The sequence below is a fragment of the Macaca thibetana genome, chromosome 6, assembly GCF_024542745.1.
Source record: "Macaca thibetana thibetana isolate TM-01 chromosome 6, ASM2454274v1, whole genome shotgun sequence".
Lineage (NCBI taxonomy): Eukaryota > Metazoa > Chordata > Mammalia > Primates > Cercopithecidae > Macaca > Macaca thibetana.
The window spans coordinates 46,061,718-46,082,024 of record NC_065583.1 but is presented as its reverse complement, the minus strand read 5'-3'; the positions used below and the strand labels follow the sequence as shown (position 1 = coordinate 46,082,024).

Sequence of the window (20,307 nt, the reverse complement as noted above, 5' to 3'; positions counted from 1 at the left end):
AGAATTAATTTGACTACTCCTTGCTGGACATTTGGATTGTTTTCAGCCTTACCCTCTTACAACCAATGCTGTTTGACAAATATTCTTGTAGCTCCATTTTGGGGTAGGTTATAATACATTGGATCAGGCCTCAGAAATAGAGTCATGGGGCCGTGGCACACGCCCATTTTAAGACTTTTCATAGAAATTGCCAATTGCCTTCCAAAAAAATGTATTTTATGCTGCAAAGGAATTTCTTAAATACTAAGCTTTCCTAGAACATGTAAAGTATTACTTTTTATTAACAATTTTATTTCTAACATATTTGTTTCAAGAACATGTTGATATATTAACTGGGATCTAACAACACCAGCAATCATGGGCACTGAGTTTTCACAGGAAAAAGTAGTTGGCTCTAGAAATATGGACCAAAGTTCCTCAGCTTCCTGGGCTGGACCAGAGGTCAGACATTCCAGTAGTTTGTCCTCAGTTACACTCCTCAGTCTGTGTATGCAGATCTCTGGTTTGCAGAAGGCAGCCACTGTGCAAGCAGAGCTGAGCCCTTGTTTGTGTGACCTCTTTTGGAGCCATGGTACAGGAGAGCATGTGGCACCTTCTGCCAGCAGGTCTGTGGGGGATGCTGCCCAACTGGGTGAGGGAGGGGGCTTGGCCCCTGACACACCTTCGGGGCATAGACTCTCTAGTGAGCCCAAGTCATGGGCCTCTGAGCAGGTGGGCATGGGTGAGGTCGTTCTTTGTACAGTGGCACTGTCTGCTTCAAGGAGGTCCCTGGGGGTACAGTGAAGAACAGCACATATGCCTTGCCTGTGTGTGTGCATGCATGTGTGTGCATGCGTGTGTGCAGGTGTCAACACACTGATGGTCATATTGGGTTCTACAGAAGAGGTAGACGTGAAGTGTAGGGGGTACAGAGGAGGGAGGAAGTGGAAACAGGACACCACTCCTTAAGGGAGTGGGACTTTTGCTGAGACCCCAGGGATTTACTTATTTCTTCTCTTTACATTTATTGAGCACCCACTGTGTGCCAGGCTTTGTGCAAGGTGCTGGGGGTTGGAGGTAAGCCAAGGCAGCTGTGTGCCTGTCCCCAAGCAGCTCAGAGTCTAGTGGGGAAGGCAGACATTAACTATACAACCACAGAGATTGGCGTGAAACTCCTGCAGAGGTATCCTGGAGGGTGACTGGTGCTAGGAGACTCATCAGGGGATCTGACGGGGTAGCGAGGTGGGGACAAATTCCTGGAGGAAGGGGTCATTGAGTTAGATATGAAGGATGGAAAGGAATTAACCAGTGACCACAGAAGGGAGGGCACTCCTGGCCCTTCATGGACCCCTCTGCTCACACAGTGATCTCCTGGGGGAAGTCCCTGCTCTGAGCCCTTTACTGGCTCCTGATCTCATGCAGAGTCCAAGCCAAGTCCCCAGCAGTACACACCTCATTGTGACCAGCACCTGCCATGCTCCCCACAGTCTATGCTCTGGCCACTCTACCTTGTCTTATCTTCAAACATCCAAGCGTGTTGCAGCCTCAGGGCCTTTGTGCTCACCGGCCTCTCCACCTGCAGTGCTCCTCCGCAGAGACTGACAGACAACCTTCTTCTCCTCACTGAGCCTCAGCTCCAATATTCACTGTCCAGTTTCAATCACACAAGCATACCTCCAACAACAGTCCCTCTCTGTGTTGCCACCGATTTTACTTTATTCATTGTATGTGCAGCAACCTCAAATTGTACATTTTCATGTTTATTTGGGGGTGCATTGTGGATGATCTATCTGTGTCTGCGGGTCTCTGTCTTGCTCATCCTCAGTGTCTACAACAGTGATTGGCACATAGCAGGGGTTCACTCCATGTCTGTGAAGTAAATACAAACATGTTTCAGGCAAAAGCTCAGCGTGTGAGAGTACTACTGAATGCAGGCTGCACAGGCTGCAAGGTTGCATGTGAGAAAGTGTGTTGTGTGTTTGCGTGTGTGCAGGGGGTGTGTAGGGGTGGCCATGGGGAGTCCGTATTCCCAGGGAGGCCAGTTCCTCCTCAGGGCATTTGTTTTAGAGGTGAAGTCTCTGGGAGGAGGAGATGATGATAGCAGGAGTGTAGCTTTCCAGGAAATCCCACAGTTGTCTGGGCACTCTACTCCTTGGTCTGCTGAGAAAGGGGTCTTGATTGGTCAAGGCTGGTTTTCTGCCCTGGGAGCTGGGATCCAGGGCAATTCCTCCCCCCATTCTTTTAGTTCTTTTCATAACAGACCTTCTTTTCAGAAGAGGAGTCCTTTTTACTTCCCTGGAAGGACAGGAATCCTAGAATTCAGCACTAGTAGGGGCTGAGGCCACAACTGGCCTTCATTGTACATATGAGGAAACTGAGGCCCAGCAATGGGATTGATTGCATACAAGATCTCCCTGTGCATTAATGTTAGCCAGCCTCCTGTCTCTGTGTCCTGTACCTAGTTACTTAGACCAGAACAAGATCCTGGGCTCCAGGAACCTGTCTGGCCCCATCACCACTCATGACATGGTGGGTCACCCCAAAATACCTGCTTCCATTGTGTTGTGTGGCTGCTGGCTCTGAGTCCAAGCCTGGCGGGTGCCTCTCCCTCTCCAGCTCCTCCCTCTGCCTATGACCTGTAGCCTGTGGAGTCTGGGCAGCCAGCTGCCTCCTCTCTGCAGCTCTCCTTCAGCTACAGCCCTGCATGCTGACTCCTTCCCTGGCCGTGTTCTGGGGTGAAGGAGGTTGAACGACCAAGGTTCCCAAGAACTATCTCTGGTTTTGTTCTTTACACTGCAAATATTTAGAGATCCTGAGTAACTTAAGCCCAGAGGAAATGATGTGGGGGACAGCCAGGCAGTATTGAATTAAGCTTAAAGCAGCCCCGAGGCAGAGTGTGTGTAGGGGGGCTCTGTTACTCAGATTGGTTACAGGGAGCACTGCAAGACTCCCCTAAACATGGGAGAAAATGCTTGCAGCAAATATGACAAACCAACAAGTAGCATTTATTCCACCATCTATTCATCCAACAACACTCCCTTACAGACAAACATCTTTATTATATTAAGAACACATGCAAAGATATTTCCAAAGAGGGCCCTAACATATAAATGAGCAAAGGACATCAAAGGACAATTCAGGAGAAAAAGAAAGGCAATTAACCAATTCATCGAAGAATAGGCATCCTCATTAGCAATCAAGGAAAAGCGCAGCAGTGCCGCAGCATCATGGCATTTTGGTTTAGGTCCCACTCAATGAGGAAATGTTTATTTTAAATAGCAACATCCAAAGCTGATAATGGTAAAATGAGGAAGCATCACTTAAGCATCACCCATGGGACTATCAATTGGTACAAAATTTGGGGAAATCATAGAGTATGGTTTCCAGAGTGTTTGAATTAAACCATTTCATCTTATTAACCATTTCAGAAATCTGTTTAAAATTCTCACAATGGAGAACTATCACATGCAAAACTAGTCCTTGTTAAAAATAAAGATTTAACCTAAATGCCCAACAATGGGGGATTAAGAAAACAATGAAAGCTCTAAATTTGTGGAGTAAATGCTTATACAGTAAGTAGAAAAAACACAAGGTTGTGTAAACACTGTGATTACAAGTATGCAAAACAGTAACCTGTGTATAAAGGATGGCAAGACAGAGTTACAAACATCATTCTCTTTGAGTGGCGAAATGTTGGGCATTGTTATAAAGCTTCTCTCCTTGCTTTTCAGTTTTTCAGAATGTTCTTGTTATAACAGCATCTCAGAAGCAGTTGATTCAGCAAGGGCTTGGGCAACCTTAAGCCTCACTGAGCAGACCCTGGCGATGGGCGATGAGCACCTGTGCTGTGCAGCTGGCACTGCAAAGAGGCAGGTGGAGTTGTTGGTGGCTTGGGTGAGTCCCATGGTGAGGGACCAGGCCCATCTTTAGAGCCGTCCCCCTCTGCTTGGCACAGGGGAACAAGCAGCCCACCGAGCTGGCCTTGTCTGTCCTCGTTCTGCCCCGCCCCACCTCCTGCCTCTCTCCCCAGCCCTGTTCCATGTTTGCAGCAGAGTCCTAAGCCTCGGTGCAGGCACCGCCAAGTCCCATCTCCTTGGCTAGGCTGTTTGCTTTTGTTTGCCTTCCCGAATCTGCAAATATGTCATTTTACAGGGAAGCCCTCCTTGACTGCACACATCTGCCTGACTCCCCTCCCAGTCCCAGGGTAGGAGAAGCACCTGCTGTCTGCATGACTCGTAGACCTCGTTCTCTCCAGTGCCACTCCTCACACTTGTAAAGGCTCCTATGAGGTCTTTCTTCAGGTCCATGATCCTCTGAGGTTGCTCTGTGTCTTTCTCATTAATTCTAGTTCCCCAGCATGAGGACAGGGCCGGGCACAGAGTAGGTGCTCAGTGAAGAAATGATTGAATGCAGGATGAATGAATTAATGTGGATCACAGTTTGTCACAGTCTAGTGCATTACAGAGTCAGACTTCCTGGTTTAGAGTCCTAGTCTACCATTCTGTTCTTCTGCTTCCTCATCTGTAAAAAGAAGATAATAATAATAATAAATAATCAGGCTATGATAAGGATTAAATGAGCTGATATAGAACAAACATGTTGCACAGTATCTTGTCACATAGTAAGCATTCCATAAATGTTCATTCTTGTTTTATGATTATTAAATCTTGTAGACTCACCTCCCTTATCTGTGGGTTGGCTTGGCTAATTTCTTCTGCTTTATATTTATGAAATACTTATAGAATGCTTACTATGTCCCAAGGATTGTTCTAAGTGCTACATAAATATTTATTTATTTAATTTTCATAACCACACGAAGTAGGTTATCCCCGTTTTATAGATGAGGAAACTGAGGAGAAGGTTAAGTACGTTGCCCAAAATAACTAGCAGGCGGCAGGGCTGAGATTCAAACCCAAGCAATCTGACTCTGGAGTCCTGCTCTGCATGGCCATACGCTGCCTCCCAGGAGGTGAGTGGGGGGATGCTCCCCACCTTTTGCCCAGGCGTCACTTACCACCTTCCTGTCTGCATGCTGCTGCCACCTGGTCCTCAGTTCTTCTCCCTGGAGGGCATCCCAGAGTTCTCAACTAGCTAGGGTTGTCAACTTTCACAAACAAAAAACACAAAATGCCCATGCAATATTTGGGGCATACTTATACTAAAAAATATTCATTGTTTATACTGACATTCAAATTTAACTTGTGGCCGGTATTTTAACTGGCAACGCTACATCCAGTACCAGAGGGTGGTAATGTGGTGGTCCAAGGAGTCTTCTGCGGTGATCTCAGACACACAGACATGGAGCCCTCTGGGTCTGCCATGGGCAGAGTGTGGGGAGAGAAAAGCTAGGCACACTGCTAAGCTCTCACAGGGCACAGTGGGCATTCGTGCTCTGATAGGGAAGCAGGCATTGAGGAGGATGGTTCAGGCAGAGACAACAGCTTAAACAACTGCTATGGGGTGGGGAAGGTCAAGGGAACTCTAGGATGCTAACGGAGCCCTGTGCATGTAGGGCAGGGATCTGGGCAGGGGAGGGAAGGGGCATAAGGCTGAATATATAGATCAGCACCAAACTGTGCAGGGTCCTGGGCAGCTGAGGAGTTCGGGCTTCATCACCTGGATTATAAGAAGCCATTGGAGAATTTCAAGCAGGGTTGTGTGATTCGCTTTTGCCTTATGAGAAGATCTGTCTGGCTGTTGGATGAAGGAAGGATGGCAGAGAGGGAGTTGGGAGGCAAGAGAAACCTTGGTTTGGGGAAGTTCTTGCCCAAAGGTCAGGGCATTCTTTTTTTTTTTTGAGACAGGATCTTGTTCTGTCGATCAGGCTGGAGTGCAGTGGTGTGATGTCAGCTCACGGCAACCTCTGCCTCTCAGGCTCAAGTGAACCTCCCACCTCAGCCTCCTAAGCAGCTGGGACTACAGGCACATGCCACTATCCTCGGCTAGTTTTTAAATTTTCTCGTAGAAATGGGGGTCTCACTATGTTGCCTTGGCATGTCTTGAATTCCTGAGCTTAACCAATCTGCCCATCTAAGCTTCCCAAAGTGCTGGGATTGCAGCACCATGCCCGGTCTTTCATAAAAGCTTTTGTCTTCTTATTCCTGAAATCCTTTGCCTTCTGAAAAAATGTAATGCAGAAATGGAAAAGAAAAAAATGTTCTCAGTCTTGTTTGCTGTCAAGAGGGAGTATTTGTGATACTGGTGTTTTATTTTTACCAATTCTGTCAGTGTGGTCTCTAGCACAGCAGAAGGGAGGAAGTGATTGGGTCCGGGGTGAGAAGATTGCGACCAATTTGCTTTTAATCAGTCTCTGGCAGCTGATGGAGGAGAACAGGGTCCAAGGTGTTGCTCAGAGGATTTACCTGCCAGGTAAACACTAGCCTTCATGAATCTTCTATGAAGAAAACTTTTCAAGCAACTATCTGAGACATGCTGCAGTTTTCTTTCTTAGCAACTAGTCATTGCCTCTGAACATGACCAGGTTCTTAACGGTGAACGATTTAAGGCCATAAAAGAATTGTCATAAACAGCTCTCTGGAGCCAAGAGTGTGGCCCAGATTTTAAGCACATAATGGAATCATATCAAAAGCAAGGAGGGGCGGCAGGAACCATAAATCCTGGAAGTGCAAAATCTGTCCATTGTGAAACTTGTGCTGAAGGGAAACCAGATGTGGATGCTGGAGAAAGAGGGCAGGAGGGAAAGCGTGGTATGGGGACCCTGAGAAGGGGCCCCTGTGTAAGCCTAGATGTCCTGCTGTGTGTTGGCGGAGGCCCGAATTCAAGAGGCTCAGAACCACAGAAAGCAGGGCGGGTTTGCTCCCGGTGTCATGACTGGTGGTCCAGTGACCAAGGAAGAAGGCAGAGGCCAGAGAGTTAATGTTCTTGTAGCGGCTGTTTCAGCTGGACTAACAGAAGTATAAGTTTTTCCTGAATTTTTGTCTTTGAAGACGCAACATTTGGGGGCAGTTCTTTAAACACGTATTTGAGCTATCACAAAGAGACTAAATTTGTTTATCCTGTGGAGGAAGAAAAGCCACTAACACATGTGGAAATCCATTTGGATTGGGATGAAAAACATGATTATCCAAGTTGCCATCCTTGGCCTGAAATGGGGGTTTTATTTTATTCTGGTAAGCAAAAGCCTCTATAAACACCAAGTTGAGCCCTTGCTGAGCGCCTGCTCTGTGCTGGGGTTGCAGGGTTGCAGGGGCTGCGGGCCAGAGGCTTGGCAGGATGTCTGCAGGCCAGAGGGGCCCTTGCCAGCAGGCTGAGAGAATATTTCAAATGAGTTACGGATGCGAGGATTCCAGATGGGGGGCCTGTAAGGCAGTCCCATCCTGGTCGGGGATTGGGAGCGCTTTCATGAAGCAGGTAGTGGAAATAGACCTTGAAGGATGAGGAAGACTGCTCAGGTAGAGAGGGGTGAGTGAAGGTGACCCGCAGCGACAGAGCAGCTGAGGTCCAGCTTGAGGTCAGAATGCAGGTGATGAGCCAGGGACTGGCTGGTTTGATGGGAGGTAGAGTATATGCAGGGAGTGTGGGCAGTAAGCGGGTATTGCAGAGAGCCTTGAAGGCTGCGTCAGGAACTCATAATTAATTTGACTGGAAAATTGGATTTGGTGCCTAGGTCTGTTTGAGGCCATTTCAATTCCCATTTCACAAACAAACAAACAAACAAGCAAAAATAAGCAAAGAACCAAACAAATGATACCATTCTGAAAACAGTACAGCAGCACAAAGGAGAAAAAGGGGCACATGGAACTTTCCATCCTTCCCAGGACCAGTCCAGGCTGTACCTGTGAACAGGAACTTTCACATAATGACAGTTACACTGCTTAATCCTGTGTATGCATCTTTCTTTGGTGCACATTATTTCATAAATGCTCTCACTGTTGTATAATCCCCACTTTAAATGCCTAGGGAGGTTTAAAAGGTCCTGGGGTGAAATACAGACTTTATGAAATGTGAATGACTTCCAGCTAAATGATTTTAAATTTAGGGTTCTCAAAGAGTATCTCTAGTTTATACTTACAGTGGCTTGGGAAGCCCTTAGGCCTTGCTCCCCCATTTCCCTCAACCACATGCTCCCATAGTGCGACAAAAAGGGAACTGTGTCATGGCTGTCACAATCTGCCCGGTCCCTGATAGGTGGCTGGGCTGACACCAGGCACTGGGCTCAGTCCTGTAGGGACTCCAGGTTAATTTTCCAAGTCAATATGCTGAAGGGCCAAGGCCCTGAAATATCCGCTTGTCAAAGTTAGTTTGTAGTAACTATTGGTAACATTTATGGGCCTCTGCGTCTTTCTTAGTGTGCCCATTTTTGGTGTATTTGGTGGTTGACACGTTCTCTCATACTTTGAATTTGGGATGTCCTGTGTGGGATTGCAAAAAGGGAAGATTTTAAAGATGGATTTTAATTAATTAATTAATGTGTGTATTTATTTATTTATTTATTTTGAGTCAGAGTCTCACTCTGTTGCCCAGGCTGGAGTGCAGTGGCATGATCTTGGCTGACTGCAACCTCCGCCTCCTGGGTTCAAGTGATTCTCCTGCCTCAGCCTCCTGAGTAGCTGGGACTACAGGTGTCCACCCCACACCCAGGTAATTTTTTGTACTTTTAGTAGAAACAGGGTTTCACCAAGTTGCCCAGTCAGGTCTTGAACTCCTGACCTCAGGTGATCCACCCACCCTCAGCCTCCCAAAGTGCTGGGATTACAGGCATGAGCCACAGTGCCTGGCCTAAAGATGCATTTTAAATCCAGTCTGTTGGTTTTCCTTATGAGGTAAATTCCCAGATTTGCTTTTTTTTTTTTTTTTTTTTTTTTTTTGAGGCAGAGAAAAGCACCACATTTCTGGTTGTGCCTGGGAATAAGGATTTGGGAAGTCCTTGTTCAGGGCTCCCTGTACCTATCCCATATCCATGGCAAGATAAAGCCCTTTTAAGGACAGGGCTTTCCTCGTGCATATAGGGCCCCTAACATGGGAAGTCCATGTGAACTGACTCCCAGGGAACTGGACCTCCTTCCTCTCCTTCTCCCCATCAGTGTGCAGAGGAATACCCTCTGAGCAAAGGCTGCCTGGGTTGCAGTTGGAGAACAGTGAAGAGCCAGAGGAGGGCCTTTCCCACACCATCCCTGCCCATGGGCCCTGGGCCCCGGCCAGCCTGCAGTGCCTGGGAGCTCTGCATGGCCCCCGAATGCCTTTGCTGTGTGTCTGGGCCTGTAAAACTGCTTGGAGCCTCCAAGAATGCATCACACTCCTCTTGCAAAATCACCCTTTATTTGTGTGTGTGTGTGTGTGTGTGTGTGGTGGTTTTTTTTGTTTTTTTGGGTTTTTTTTTTTTGCTTTTTTTAAATGAAGGCACCTGGTTCCCTTAAGCTCAGGGCTTCTCAGAGGGCTGGGGGCTGAGCTAGTGGAGGAGAACAGAGACCTGCTGGGGGACCGTAAAGCTTGAATGTTTCCAGGGCTGCTGCTGGCGCACCCCCACCCCAACACCTGGGCTGGGGGTTATGCTGCTCCCTGTCCTGTGAAGGGGGTGGGAGGCTTTGGAGAAAAGGCAATAGGCTGGCTTTGTGAGACCTGAGATCCAGACACGCCATGGCTTTCAGGCAGGGCAGCCCAAAGAGGGCATTGGCTGCAGGCCTGCTGTGTGCTTTGCAGACAACATCTCTTTGAGTTCTCAACCCAGCCCAACGTTCAGCGCGTGCCCACTGATGATGAGAATAAATGACTTTTCGGAAGTCAACCAGCCTGTGGGCAGAGCTGGCCATGAACTCTCAGCCCTCCTGACTCCAAGGCCCATGTGCCACCACAGCATCATCCTGCCTCTCAGCACTGCCTGGAACTCAGGTAGGAGCCTCCAGGATATCTGGGTGACCAGAGCTGCCTTCGCTCCAAAGCTTTCCCCCAACTGCAGGGTGCCTGTGATTCCACTATTAGGCTGCACTTCTCCGGGGTCCCTATACCCCCATAATGATGCAAGTGCAAAGCATCGGAGGCCACACAATGACCCTGCAGACATTCTCATGCCACTCTGGGAGGCAGGCATTCTGATCCCCTTTTAGGGTATAAAGAAACTGAGGCCCAGACCTGAGAAGGGACTTACTCTGGGCACACGTGGGGCACATTTGTTTGCCTGATGTCTGGAATAGTGCCTGGTGCACCACTTGGATGTTCGTGGGATGGTCCTTCTGTGCCATGGAGCAGGACTCAGAACCTGGAGGCGGGAGCACGGGCCTACACTACCCATCATAGCTGCCTCCTGAGCCCACCTCCAATTTCAGTGGCAGCTGTGTTGGACAGTTCCGACTCACCTCTCCCTGCCTCAACCCACCTGGAGTGTTCCACGTATCCTGTTTTCTTCCTCAGTGCTTGCTGCAGCCTACGCAGCTCCCATTGCCTTTCCTCAGACACAGCCTGGAGATGTGGAAGGGGCTTTGGGTGGCCAGAGTGCATACCTCTGGGGCAGATCCCAGCCAATGGGGAGTGGGAGCTGGTGAGTGACTGTTCTGGCCCTGCCTTTCAAGGAGCGGTTCTGGGAGGCAATTGAACGCTTTCAGAGACCCTGGCAAAATGGGGGCCCTATTGCCTATACCCGTGACCTTGACACCCACCTTACCTTTTCTCCTTTCAATCTCTCTCTCCCTGCTCCCTCCATCCTGCTTCCTGAGATTTCTCACAAATAGATCACTCAGGCTCTGTGAGTGGAGAACCTAAGCTAAGCAGCTTCTTGGCTGAACCTGCCCCCTGCTCTTCAGGGGCAGTGAGGAACTCCTGGGACGAGAGACTTTGTAGTATGAAAGGCCTTTGAGAACCACAAAGCTCTGTGGTTCTCAAAGAGAACCAGCTCTGCTTGTGTTAGAGTTGGAAACTGAGGCCAAGTTAGAGGACTGACTGGCCTAAGGTCCCTTAGTGCCAAGGCAGGACTAGGACTTGGCATCCTAGCTCTGAGGCAAGGATCCAGGGTGAGAAGAGGTTCCATGCCTATCCCCTGGATTTGGTGAAGTGGTGGCAGGAGGAGAAACATGAGCTGTTGTGCCACCCACCTACTAAGCGCTAAGCCCTTCACCCCTGTGGCCTCATTAGGGAGGCGTGAGGAAGCCTGGCCTATCAGGAACAGGTGTTTTCTGCTGCTCCAGGAGTGCTCTTCTGCTCCTAAACATCTTGACCTTGTTCTGTCTCTGAAAGTTCATTATGAGATGTTCATGCCTTTGGGATGTAGTAAGTGCTCATCAGATTAGTGCCAGGACTGTATCTCTAGAAAGCACGTGTAACAGGTGTCACTGAAATGCACACCATTATAGAGCAGGGTGTGTTAAGGGCTCAGCTGGCAGTGCCCGGGGAAATAGCTCATGAAAGGTTAAGTCTCTTGGAAAAGGAAAGTGGCAAGGTGTGACTTACTGGAAGAGGAAGGCAAGTCAGGAATGAGGGAGTGAGCGTGTGTGTGTGTGAGAGAGAATGAGAGATAGAGAGAGAGATAGAGAGAGAGATAGAGAGAGAGAGAGAGAGAGAGACAGTGAGAGAGAGCACCACAGGACACAGGTGTGTCCTGAAATGGTCTAGAGATGGCCCTGAGAGGCAGAAAGGCAAAGTGAGGCTGCTGGGAACTTTGGGGAGAGCTGGTTCCCATGCAGGTACTAGAGAGTGAAGAACAGACATCTGGGGCTTCCAGAAACTCTGAAACTGCCAAAAGCATCAATGCCTTAAGGTAGAACTCTCAGGCCCAGAGAGGAAGAGAGTGCAGTGTAGGGCAGAGCTTGGGAGAGAGAGACACTTGGTATGAACATTCTATAACTTATATGAATATCATTGGCTGCCCTGAACCACCACTCAAGCTCCTGGAGCTCTAGCACCTGTCAGGGGAAACTCCCCACCAGAGCTCAGCAGGACCCAGGCTCCCGGTTTCCTGACTCCTGTTGAATAGTGAGGGCTCAGGTCTGAGGGCTCAGAGCACACTGTCCAGGATCTCAAGGTTGTATTGCCTTGTTCCCCCCGCACTTGTCCTTTCTGATTGACCAGTCCCTCATTTCTAGTCACGGCTGATGGAGTCCTCAGTGTTCTCCACTCCTGAGGTCAGAAGCCAGGGCTTCTTGATCTTGCAATCTCTCGGGCTATGTGCATGGCAGGGCCTCAGGAAGATGCTGAGTATAGGCTTCTTGTTCCTGCAGAGGCTCACCTACAGCTGATTTCCTGTGCTGTGACCCACAGCCAGCCACAGGCACAATGCATGTGTCTTAACCTGAGGTCAACACTCAATGGGTATTTAGTGTTTCTAGCCTCTGGCAGATCCAATCAGAATAGGAGATAAAAAGGGGGCTTGATGGATCTGGGAAGCGATTCCATTTAATTAAGTAGCATTTGAAGTTGATTAAGCTGCATCTGTGGTTTCCAGCACCATAGACAAAGTTCCAAGGGTTTCTCCCAGGAGGCAGATGGACGACAGTGCCTTCAGGGACTGACTGATAAGCTAAAACAATTGCAGCAGTCCATTTCTGTGAGAACCTGACATCCAGGGCTTTGAGGAGTAGTCCCTACTCCGGATATCCTTTTATTAGATCTTGTACTTAGATTATGGATCTTGGAGATGTAATTGATGGACTTTTGAAGTCTGATCATAGTGTCAGTTGTAATTAACAAACTAAATGACAAACAATCTGAAACGGGAGGAAGAGTCAATGGGGATGTTATTGTTCTTTGTGGAATCATAGCTGGGGGAAATTTGCAGTCAAGGCTTGCTAACTTCTGGGACCAGTCCCCCTGGTCACTGGCTGGATGGGACTGAATGCTTTGTGACCACAGGAACTGCATCGTCTTGTTTACCTGGCACAGTGTCTGATACACAGCAGGGGCTTGCTAAATAGTTACAGAATGAATGAACAGTCCCCTGAGGGATCGCCCTAGGTAAGAACACAAGGCTTAGTCAAGAGTGAAAGAGGAACTCTCAAACACTGTGACTTTAGTGGTCAAGGAGTCAGAGGGCTGCCACAATGACTTCATCTTCAAATTCTGAGGACCTGAGTGTAAAAATCAGCTCTTTTAAAGCTTTGGTGTTTGCTGGGATAGACATCTGTTTGGTTACAGAACTGCTCTTTATTTAAATTTCCCTTGGGAGAAAGTGGCTTCAGTTGGGGATACTTAGGTAGAACCAGAGGCTTGGTGAAACCTGACACATCCCTGACCCCCAAGTCCCATTACAACCTAGAATACAGGAAGAGACTGTGTGACGTGGTGGGAAATCTAGGACTTTGGCGCCACAGAACACTAGCTCCAAATCCTGCTGTCTCACTGTCTAGCTGTGTGACTTCTGGCACTTGATCTCAGTTTCCTAACTTGTAAAATGGAGCCAGGTCAATACCCTCATAGGATGACTGTGAAGACTGCATGAGACTTACCCTGGTCCCTGGCATGTGGGAGGGGTCTGGACTGTGTGTGGGGGATCATGGTTGAACTAAACCTAACCCCAACTGTTCTTCCTCTTGGTTGGCTCCCAAGGGGAAGAGCAAAAGCAGAGCAGTGGACAGCAAGGATGTCATTGTTGCCAAAGGGGTCAGTGAAAGGGAGTGGGTGAATACAAAACCTGGCCACACCTCAGCTGCTCTTGCAGCATTACTGCTTGGAGGGTGCCCAGATCCCTCCTATGCATAGCACTTGACAGCATGAAGAGCCCCTTCACACATGGGCTCAGGTAAGCCTTTTTGTCTTCCTGTTAGGCAGGAGGCCCAATGATCATGATGCACGTTTCACAGACAAAGAAACTGAAGTGCAGTGAGGGAAAGGGTGTTGGAAATTCAGTTTTAAGATGGAACCAGAACTTTGGTCTCTCAACTCCTAGTCCAGGGAAGCAGGCTTCAGCCTCATTGATCTGGGGCTAGGCCTGCTTGGATCTGAGGCTTGGCCTAGGGCACTGTCTCAGGCCTCATTTCCAAACAGTCCCTGGTGGAGGCAGGTGCAGCCCTCCAGTTTTAGGCAGTGTAATTCCGGTGAAGCCCCCCCCCCTTACCCTGCTCCACTCTCATGCAGCCCTTGCCACTTGCTCTGTTTGGAGACAAGATTTTATGGGCAGGGCTATGGGGTTGCTTGCCTAAATCCTTGGGCATTGCCATCCCCATTGTATGTCCCTGGAGTTGTGGGACATGTTGATTCCACCCAACCTCATGGGCTCTAGGAGGTCAGAGCTGCCAAGGGCCCCACACTGGATTGGAAGTTTATTGATGGACAGGCACTGCCAACCAGGAACATAGAGCTTCCAATGGACAGATACCACTCACCATGGACATAGGCTCACCTATCCAGGGAACTCCCCCTTGGCAAGTTAGAAAAGCTGTCATGTCTGTCACCTTGAAAACTTCAGAGTTTTGCTGGGTAGACAAAACATTCATGTTTGTGGGACTGTTGTGTGGTGGCAGAAAGGAGGGGGCAAAGAGAGCGGGGGCTTTGAACTGAGATGGGCTTGGGCATACATCCTAGCTCTGTTTCTTAGATGTGTGACTGCTCTGAGACTCCATTTCTTCATTTGTAAATTAAATGTAATTATTATTATATGCATCTCATAGTGATATTGTCAAGATTACATGAAGAAATACTTGTAAAGCCCATGACAGTGACTGGCACATAGTACAAGCTCCATACCTGTTAACTTTCTTTATCATCATTCATTCATTCAACCCAGCTTGCATCTATTCACACACGCATCAGTATAGGGCCCCTAGCAGGCACAATCACAAGCACGATGACTAAATGATCGTCTTGGTCCTTTTGGGCACCAGTCCTCCCAGAGTGGACATCGTCAGGTGCTGGACACTGTTTTCTGGGCATCTCCACCTGTCACTCAGCCAACCCCTTACCCTTGCCAGAACTGCCTCACTTAGGAGATCTGAGGCTAGGACTGAAAAAGCAAGTCTGCACAATTCGTGAATTATTATTGATAGCCAAATAGTTACCCAATTTTATCTATTTTTGTCTGTATAGACATACAAAAAATTTAAAAGATTCTGTGAACATCCTGTGTATTTTATTTCCATGATTGGAGCCCTAGGGGTGTTTGTTGAGAATATTTTATGTAAAAGAGACAAGTGATAATTGTTTATACTCAACTAGTAACCATAGAGATGAAACTCCACCAGATCAAAGTATGAAGATAATTAACTCCCTGCAAATTATGGTTGTTGAACTTATGCACAGAGACATGTGACTTCACTCACGGGCCAAGGAAAAATCTCTGGGGAAGGAAAAGGATTAGCAAGGACTTAACAGCAAAACCGTGTCCCCATACCTGTCAAGACCAAGGATTTAGCCTCTGTAGTCCTCAAAGTCAGATGTATCTTGACTGTCTTCTCTTTACTTCCATTGTCTGAATGATCTCTTTCCTGACTCACTGAGCCAGAAGACGTAGGCACTGATATAAGCAGAGGTGCTCAGTTGTCTGTGGGGCTGCTGAGGAGCGAGTGGTTGTCAGACCCTTCTTGCCTGCAATCTCCATTTACCACCCCCTCCACTCTTGAATTTGGACAAGGAATTTTCTTATCCTGTGTAAACTCCTGAGCAAGCGGAGCTTCATGCCCCAGTTTTCATTAGATTGACCTTCTTGAGTGCTCCCTCCATACTGATTGCACTATCATTTTGGTAGCCTCCAAATGACCACCGGACAGCCTTTGGGAGACAGTTCTGCTTTAATGTGGTGTAGCATGATGACTGGGGGTGCACTTGGCAGTGGGCTGAAACCCAGCTCTGCCACTGACTAGCTGTGTGACCTTGGGTGAGAGATGCTAAGTAAGCACCTCTATGACTCAGCTGTCCTTTGAAAAAAGAGCCAGTAGTAGGTTGTGAGGAGATAATGCATGTAAAAGCTCCAGCATAGTGCCTAGCACATCAGGCAGAGCTGTTAACCCCAGACAGAGAGTCGGTGACTTGCTCAAGGTCATACTTAAACTTATAAGTTGCTTTGAGGATTAAATGAGTTAATGTATTAATATTTACAGCTCATAGAGTAGTGCCAGGCACATGTCTATATCTCTATCTCAGACTAGATTCAGTGCAGGAAATGAAAACCAAGTTGCAGATCTGAACAAGAAGGGATTGGATACAGGGAATGAAGTACTACAAAATCATGGGAAAGGCTGACAGGGTGGCCACTGATGGGCCTCCCTCAGTGGGACAATTCAGAAGTCACCCTCCAGAGTAGGGCTACCGGCCTCCAACCTGCCTCTGACACTGGAATTAAGAGCTCAGGACTCATTCTTGCAGTTGGGATCCAGGTACCAGAAAACTGGAATCAAGACTGCACTTGCTGTTGCAGTTCCACCAGGACGCTGCAGAATGGACACTGGAACCAGCTGCAAAGGACCCTGCTTGCCGATAGAAACAATCAAAGGAGATGCAAGGATGGCCTCTATCTCACTTCTGCTTCTTAAATCTGGTGTGAGTGCACCCAATTGGTGGCACCTAGTTCACATCTAAACTTTAGCTGCAAAAGAGTCTGGGAGTCTGGGAAATGTGTTTAGCTTTCCCAAGTCCCCACCAAGCTGGGTGCAATGGCTCATGCCTGTAATCCCAGCACTTTAGGAGGCAGAGGTGGGTGGATTACCTGAGGTCAGGAATTTGAGACCAGCCTGATCAACATGGTGAAACCTTGTCTTTACTAAAAATACAAAAATTAGCTGGGCATGGTGGTGCACGCCTGTAGTCCCAGCTAGTCTGGAGGCTGAGACAGGAGAATCACTTGAACCCAGGAGGCAGAGGTTGCAGTGAGCCAAGATTGTGCTACTGCACTTCAGCCTGGGTGACAGAGCAAGACTCTGTCTCAAAAAAAACCAAAAAAACAAACAAAAAAAAACCCCAAACCAAACAAAACAGAGTCCCCAACTAGGAGAGTAGAATGGAGATGGAAAGAACCAGACCAAAAGAATTCAATGCAAAGTGTTACCCATTAGGATGACTGCAAGTGATAAAAGAAAGTGACATAATTATTGTCATTGTTATTGTTATATTGGCTTTCCTAGGCAGCCTGGCTTCAGGAGGCCTCACAAATTTGGTTGTCCCATATAAAACAATGTTAAGGATTTCCTTCTGCTTTAGGGGCTTCCCTTGCCCTGTGGTTCTTCCTGTTGCATCGTCTCATTTAACAGCATCGTCATTTCTCCCTCCACCATATTGCCTGTGCCAGGAACTTGGACCACTCTGACTTGTTTTCCTTCATTACCAACACGCTCAGCCAACCACTCATCAAACTTTGTATATCTTCCACAATGGCATACTGTTAACTGAAGAATCATGAGGTTCATCAATTTGAAAAGGAAAGTTTCATTCCTTATAAAGGGTTGCAGCCTGCAGGCTGGCTACCCTGCAGACTGGGAAGCATAGCCTGTGGCCGAAGCTGAAAGCAGGCACTTCAAAGAAGAAAAGAGTGAGGCAGGAATTTATGCTGAACAGGTCAGCTAAGTGTATATACATATTCAACAGGTTATAGGAGGAATTATGAATATTCATAAAGAGGGACACACACATGTGTAGTAAGCAAACATGCATGTTGTATACATCCCATGTTCACTTTGGGGTGGAGTATTAACATTTAAATGCATTAAAATTAAGCTCTGTACATCATAAAGTGAAATGGAGGACACAGAGTCTTCCTGTGTGCAGCCTCTGTAAACCAGCCAGAACCAGTCTGTGGTCGGTGGTCTCTTATCTGGAAGGAATGCTGCTCAGTTGCTGTGTCAAAACAGCAAAAGTAGAGAGGAGTACAGCTGGGCTGGATTCTGTTTAACTCTTAGGAAAGAAAGTCTAATGGCGGTGAGTGAAGGAGGGGATATAACGAAGTGTGTCTGACCTCCCTTTTTGTCATGGCCAGGAACTCACTATTTTAAGGCTTCTCTGGGGTCATCTTGGCCAAGAGTGTGGTTCATTCAGTCGGTTTGAGGACTTAGCATTTTGTCTTCATTTCTAAATACCAGCTCATCCCTTAGCTCATTGCCACAGCCCTGTCAAGTCTTCATCACACTCTTGGAGATGGACAGCATGGCGGCCTTCTCCCTGGCCTCCCAGCTTCCGAGCTTATGCTCACCTGGATGGTCATGCTCGCTTCTCATTTTGGGAACCACTGTCTGATTCTGTGGCTGTACACATCCCTCCCAGGCTGTCTGGGCTGGCATCCTTTGAGCTCGTGGATATTGGAGTGCCCCACTCCTGTCAGATTCTGATAGGCAGTCTTTGGGGGTTTGCTGTAATCAGGTCACCCATTGTTCCCCTTTCTCTTCTTCCTTGGCCATGCACAGGTTGGGGACTACTATGTCGTGTTGGGATCTGCAGGTAGCCCAGCCCTTTATCAATCGCTGGGGCACTTCTAGAACAACTGGAAGTAGGAGTGGGCTGCTGGGGAAACCGAGGCTGGGACTTGTGAGGCCCAGACAGCACTGGCTGTGTGAATGGCCACTCCAGCTGCATGTTTCTTCTGCATGCACTCCTGACCAGACCAGCACAAGAAGTTGCTTATTCCTCCTCCCTCCCTCCCTTATTTCCTTCCTTCCTTCTCTTGTTCATTTTATCCAGCCAGTGTTTCTTGGTGCCACCTTTGGCCTGATCCTGTGTAAGGAGCTGGCATGCAGGAGGAGCAGCCTCAGTTCTGGCCTCCAGCACTCCCAGGCTTGCCCAGGATGGGACTGCCTCCCCAGGAGCCTTGTAGAACTTTAAAAATTTGGGGGACGTCAGCACATGGCAATGACCTTGGGAAGAGGAGTCTATTCCTGTCTCTTCCTGCCATAACATATCTAAGAAGAAAGAAAGAAACATTTGTATTTCTACATACTCCTCCCTCCCTTGGCCAATCCCCTTGGGGCTCAATATCTCACTCATCACTTTTGCTGTGTTTGAGTTGTCAAGGATACTTCTGCTGGCCTCATTACAGCTTTTCATGCTGGGAACTGTGTCTTTGGGTGTGGTTTTTGATTGATTAAAAGTAGGTTAAAGTAATGAGGTAGATGGAGGCACTTCTAAGTGCCTTCAAGGCTCTGATGCTGATGGATGAGACGTTCCAAAGGAACAACTTGGAGAGCAGATGAATAATGTGGTTCTCTTGCTCCCTGTGGGCAGGGCCCTCATCCCTACAGTCTCGGCTGCTCACTGCCCAAGCCCCAAGGTTTGTGGATTTTGAGGTTTCACAAGTCAGGGACTGCAGTGCTGGAGTCCTTTGAGGGAGTGTACCCTGGGACCCAGCTGGACTTTTCTACTGAATGACTGAGTTGACAGGGAACACCTCTTCTGTTCTGCACAGAATTGTGCCCATGCCGTCTCCCTGACTAACCTTCCTCGGGCTCCTGCCCTTTTGTAGTCTTCACTTCTGTATCTTTGTTCCTCCTGCTTGAAATGCCTCCTCCTTCAGGGACTGCATTTATTTTTCACTATTGTGTCATCAGCACCAAACACAGTGCCTGCCACATAGGTGCTCAAGTGTTTTTCTTTCTTTTCTTTCTTTCTTTTTTTTTTTTTTTTTCCAGATGGAGTCTCACTCTGTCACCCAGGCTGGAGTGCAGTGGCGCGATCTCAACTCACTGCGACCTCCACCTGCTGGGTTCAAGCAATTCTCCTGCCTCAGCCTCCTGAGCAGCTGGGACTACAGGCACGTGCCACCATGCCTGGTTATTTTTTTTGTATTTTTAGTAGAGACAGGGTTTCACCATGCTTTCCAGGCTGGTCTCTAACTCCTGATCTCGTGATACGCTCGCCTTGGCCTCCCAAAGTGCTGGGATTACAGGTGTGAGCCACTGTGCCTGGCCAGTGTTTTTCAACTGATTGACTGACTAAATGGGTGAATGAACAAATTAATCCTTCCCCAGCTTCACAGAGTTGGTCACATAAGTGGGAAGGCAAAAAACCAACCATAGAAGACACTGGAGAGTGAAGAGCTGACCACTGGGGGGAGGAAGTGACTAGGGAAGTTCTGACTGCTGAGGTCACCCCATCCGTGAGGCCACTCCATCCATGGGACAAGTAAGTCATTTAATAGCTCTTGACACCAACATGTTCATTTGTGATACTAACCGCTGCCTACCTCCTGTCCTTGCAGCTCTCTGGTGGGGGTCATGTAAGAACACTTTGCATACTGTTTTGTGCACATGTGAGAGATTGCCACTGCTGAGGGCTGGCTCTTCCCACAGAACCTCCTGTTGCCATCCTGAGGAATCTAGCCTTTCCTTAATTCTCACCTTCCTGGACATCTCTGGGAACCCTCCAGGCAAATGTTCTTGTATCCTTGAGTAGCTCGTGTGTACTTGGAGAATTTGTCTTCGCCTTGTCTACAACTCCTAGGAGAAAGTGTGGCTCTCCCCTCTCTCCATC

At 48.0% G+C, this 20,307-nt stretch overlaps 2 protein-coding genes across 3 annotated transcripts in view; both read right to left on the bottom strand.

The window, feature by feature from the left end:
- The window catches only part of SAR1B (secretion associated Ras related GTPase 1B), a 1,003,791-nt gene extending 989,820 nt beyond the window's left edge, over positions 1-13,971 (bottom strand). The window contains exon 1 of the mRNA XM_050792874.1: positions 13,968-13,971. The gene's annotated coding sequence lies outside the window, so the exon portion shown is untranslated. The remainder of the gene's footprint in view (positions 1-13,967) is intronic.
- CXCL14 (C-X-C motif chemokine ligand 14) overlaps positions 1-20,307 on the bottom strand; it is a 728,461-nt gene that overhangs the window by 10,508 nt on the left and 697,646 nt on the right. The window lies entirely within an intron of this gene.